General features: G+C 44.6%; 1 non-coding gene across 1 annotated transcript; it reads right to left on the bottom strand.

The window, feature by feature from the left end:
• Nucleotides 1-1851: 1851 nt before the first annotated feature.
• On the bottom strand, nt 1852-1958 carry LOC120274278. The gene has a single exon (XR_005540808.1). It is a non-coding gene; the product is annotated as a small nucleolar RNA R71 (small nucleolar RNA).
• Nucleotides 1959-5117: the final 3159 nt, after the last annotated feature.

The following is a 5117-nucleotide window of genomic DNA, read 5'->3' as shown; positions in this document are numbered from 1 at the left end:
TACTGTAGCACCGGCATGTTTTCTGGGCATTTGGCTGTGAGCTTCACGGGCTCCATGCGCCCGCGTGGACTGATGGGATATAAATGAAACCGATTTTTCTAGGGCAAGAGGGAGGAGTTTTTGGGAGAGTTCTTGGAGCCGATTTTTCACCCGGTCTTTAGGAGGCAAGATCACACGTTTTGGAGAAGGGAAATCAAAGGGAGAAGCTCGGTTTTGGCTAGATCTTCATCGATCTCTTCTTTGGGAGTTTGTAGAGCGAGCGAGGGAAGCCGCCCCTATCGCGGCGTCCGTGGAAGCATTTCCACCTAGCTTGGCTTGTCTTCCTACTTCTATTGTTTAAGGGAGTTTTCTTATGCCATTTGTAGTTGTTTTTCATGGACTTGTTGCTTGTATTTGTTTGCATGGACTGAGTAGACCCCAAGGTCACCGGATGCCGGTGAACCTTGGGGTGAACTATGTATTTGGATGATTTAATTTTTGTCTATTGCAATTGTTGTGTTTTTTTGTGATTCATTCTTGGTGCATTTGATGTGTTGCTTACATGAGAACTCGTAAACCAAGCTGCTAGGTTGTACTTGGTAGCGTGACCATCGCCCTTGTACTAGACACACCAAGTTTGGAGCAGATTCATGTACGAATACGCCGTGACCATCGGGTATTCTGTACCCCTCCACCATTAGGGCTAGACCAAGTTGTGTTCCGGCCCTAATTAGGGATTTCCCCACTTGTTAATGCAATCGTATGAGGATTTGATCAGAAGGAATTCTGTGTCAATACTTATACCGGATTAGTGGTTAATTGCCGTGACCATCGGGTTGATCTAATTTAGGAAATCTCTAGGTCCAAACCTTCAATTGGATGACATTCTTAGCATCCTTTGCACTTTAGTAGCCCCTAGGGAATCCGCATCCGTGACAATTTCTTTCCCCTGATTTTATACCCCTACCTTATCATAGACTCCATTTGTAGTTCTTTTATTTCAAGTAATAGATTAGAGAAACCCTTCGAATCATTCGGCAAGACAATACGCAAAGAGGAAGTAAGAGTAGATTCTTGGGCCCAAGGAATACGACCTTCTTGTGCTCGCACGAGGGGTATTACTTGACGACTCCGTGCACTTGCGGATCTCTCATCAAGTTTTTGGCGCCATTACCCGGGAACCACAAGGAATACTCGGAAAACTTAGAGTTTATTGATTTAGCCATTGTTTCTTTTATTTTGTTCATCTGCTTCTTTTTGTACATATATTTCCATTTCACTTGTTCTTATTTTATTTTATTATCTCGTACTTATATCCTGATTATTGGCTTTCAATATTGTGCAAGGTACCATCTTATGACACTTGCAAATCAAACAAATCTAGTAGAACCTGTCAACGAAATTGAGAGAACCTTGCATCAAAGATAAAGAGAGGTGGCTGAGAGTTCAGAACATCAAGGAACACGGGTTGAGATTAGTGAACCTTCAGCCATGGCAGAACCAAGGCGTATCTTGTCTGATTATGAAAGGCCTCAGTTTACTGGTGAGGAATTCAGTGTGCATGGTCCCACCGTGCCGGCTAATAACTTTAAAATCAAAGCAAGCACAATTGGGATGGTCCAAAATTCCGTACAATTTGACGGGCTAGCTGATGAAGACCCGCATGCGCATTTGTCTCGCTTCCTACAAATTTGTTCCACCTTCAAGATTAACTCAGTGTCCGATGATGCGATAAGATTGAGATTATTCCCTTTCAGTCTAAGGGGAGTAGCATATAGATGGCTCACGTCATTGGCACCAGGGTCGATCACCACTTGGAAGGAAATGGTGGATAAATTTCTTGCGAGGTATTTCCCACCAAGCAAAGACGCTAGATTGAGGCAAGAGATTTCTGCATTCCGACAAGGGTACTCCGAGATACTCTTTGAGGCACATGAGAGATTCAAGCATCTCCTACGCAAGTGTCCCCATCATGGCTTTTCCTCATGGATGAGGATCCAGATGCTTTGTAATGGCCTGAATTATGCAACTAGACAGCTCATCGATGCTGCAGCAGGGGGGTCATTGAGTAGTAAAAACCCCCGAGGATCTTTGAAATCTTGATTGAAAAACATGGCAAGTAATGAGTGTCATTGGTCTACTAGGCAAAAAAACCCCTAAAGGCAGCTGGAATTTATGAGATAAATGACAACACTGCGCTAGCCGCTAAGGTTGAGGCCCTAACAAAGAGATTCGATCGGGTTTGTGTTGGGTACGAGCTCAAATTCAGTGCGCTTTTTGTCTTGCGAGACTTGTGGGGCCGGGCATGCTACTTGTTCAGGTGCCCAATTTCAATAGCCTCGAGATGCCCCAGTTGAGAGCAGTTCATTATGTTGGGGGAGCTCCCGGAGGCCCGGGGAATCCTTATGGAAACACATATAATCCGGGGTGGAGGAATCACCCAAATTTTTTTCTTAGGGGTCAACAACGACAACATCGGCCCCCGTGACCACGGGGACATCCACCTCAATCTCTTGACAGCCCGAGAAGAAGTTCACTCATCGAAGATGTGTTAGCGAGATTTATGATCAGATCTGAGGGCAAAAATTTGTGAACATCAACAATCAATTCATCTGAAGTGAACACTGTTTTGAGGAATGTTCAGGCCTCCATTCAATTATTGGAAAACCAGGTTGGGCAACTTGCTAGGGCAAATTCGGAGCACCCACCGGGTAGCTTACCTAGTAACACTGAAAATAATCCAAGGGAGCATTTGAAAGCCGTCACTCTCAGGAGCCGGAAACAGGTGGAAGCACGAGCCGAGGAGGGCTCAAGCACTAAAGAGAATGGGGTAGCCATACAGGGAAGACCCTAAGCCATCCGAGAGTGAAGTTGAAGGAAGAAAGGAAAAAGCAAGATGAGGAAACCCTTCAACCGCCAACACCAAGGGTGCCCGAGTACAAGCCGGTCATTCCCTATCCGGCTAGGTTGAAGCAAGATAAAGAAGAGGCTCAATTCAAGAAATTCCTTAATGTATTCAAGCGAGTTGCACATAAGCATCCCTCTTGTTGAAGCGTTAACTCAAATGCCCAAGTATGCAAAGTTTATGAAAGACCTGCTGACTAACAAGAGAAAATTGGAGGAATTAGAAAGCAGTTGCATTACCACGGAGCTGCTCTGCGGTGATTCGGAGGAAGCTCCCTAAGAAATTAAGCGATCCCGGGAGTTTCATTATTCCATGTGTGATTGGGGAAGGTATGCAAGAAAAAGGCCTTGGCGATTCAGGGGCCGAGCATCAATGTAATGCCCTACAAGCTATTTTTTTGAAACTAGGATTGGAAGACATGAGGGCCGACAAGGATGACAATACAACTTGCGAACCGGTCCATAAAGAAGCCCCGTGGTGTCATTGAGGATGTGCTAGTTAGAGTTGACAAGCTTATTATCCCGGTGGATTTTGTTATTCTTGATGTGGATGATGATGTTGAAGTCCCATTGATCCTCGGGCGACCATTTCTTAACACCGCCGGTGCCCTCATTGATGTAAAGGGGGGAAGAATGACATTGAGAGTGGGGGATGAGGAAGTCATTCTTACACTCCCCGCTACTATGAAACACACCTTGGACCATGATGATCCCCTCTATTTTACTGACGAAACTGATATGATTATTACTGATTGTGTACAGGAGGTCTTGGCGATTAACCCCTTGGATGAATTCTTGGAAGGAATGGATGGCGATGAGTGCAAGGGGAACAATCCATCTCCCACACAAGTAAAGCAGGTAGGCTATGTGGGGGCATTTCCGTGGCCGAATAATAAGAAGAAATCAACCACTAGAAAAATTTGGTGTAAGAGGGACAAGAAAGAGAAATTGGGGATGAATTGCACACTATCACCACCACGGGAGATCGATCAACTATTCTTCAAGGGGAAGGGTAAATTCCGTGTCTTTTCATGCCTCTCGATGAGTTTCCCATCTTGGAGCACTTCTCTTGGACTTGGAGGTAAGTCCCCACCATTTGATCCACCTTGAGGTAAGAAAAAGGTACGTCGAGCTAATGACGTAAAACAAGCGCTTCTTGGGAGGCAACCCAAGTTTCAAAGTATTCATGTTTCATTTTTCGTATTTTACATGTTTGTTGAGTTTATTCATAAAGCTTGTGTTTGTGTTGTGTTTGTATTATTATTTGTTGAATGATCCATGCTTGTCTTATATTTGTGAATCTTATCTAGTGCTTTGGCATTGTTTGGTTGTGTTTCAATGCATGTTTTCGTGTTAAAGATGTTGTAAACTAGTTTTGTTCTAAGTTACATGGGAGCCATGCCAAAATTTTATTTTTCTAGGTCCATACGGGATGTATACGGCCCGTACGGACCATTTTTCTGCTCCCCAGGGGCCTCACGGGTGCCATGCACCCGTGAGGCAGCCCGTGAGGCTTACAGCCTCATGGGCTAGAGAAGGACAGAAATCCTCACGGGCTCCATGCGCCCGCATGGAGCCCGTATGGCTTGCTGGCTGAAATTTCCAGCCTTAAGTAGCCACATTTCTCTCCCTTGTTCTCACTCGTTTTTCATCCGTTTTCTTTCATTCTTTCACCATTTTTCTTCATTTTTCTTCCTCTTCACTCCTCTCCTACCTCTTCCAACTTAGATCTTGTGGATTAATTGAAGTTTTACCATCTATTTCACCGATCTTCATCGATTCAAGCTTTGAAGCCCTAGTTTTTTGTTTTGGAGCAACCTTGCCTCTTCTTCTTGATTGTTGATAAGTGTCTAAATGTAGGTGTTTTCATATATATATCGTATGCACTTTGCATGTATTTTGTGAGGTTTGATGCCCGTTTCACGCTTAATCGTCTATTATTTGCTTTGTAGGGGCATATGGAAGCCATGGAGAACAAGAAGATATCATTTTGGCAAAAAGAGAAGAAAAGCAGAATTTCATACTACCCCCATACTACCCGAGTATGGGGGCCGTATCTACTATAGCAGATGGATTGATTTGGTGTTACGTCCGATTTCCATACTACCCAGTATCACGGGGCCGTATGGAGGCCGTATGCACCCCGTATGGAAGCGAATCTAGGGTTTCCGAGTGCTATACGACCCCCATACGACCCCCTATATGGCCCGTATGCCTCGGGGGTATATATACTC

Source organism: Dioscorea cayenensis, chromosome 12 (genome assembly GCF_009730915.1).
Source record: "Dioscorea cayenensis subsp. rotundata cultivar TDr96_F1 chromosome 12, TDr96_F1_v2_PseudoChromosome.rev07_lg8_w22 25.fasta, whole genome shotgun sequence".
Classification (NCBI taxonomy): Eukaryota; Viridiplantae; Streptophyta; class Magnoliopsida; order Dioscoreales; family Dioscoreaceae; genus Dioscorea; species Dioscorea cayenensis.
This window is presented reverse-complemented; position numbering and strand designations above follow the sequence as displayed.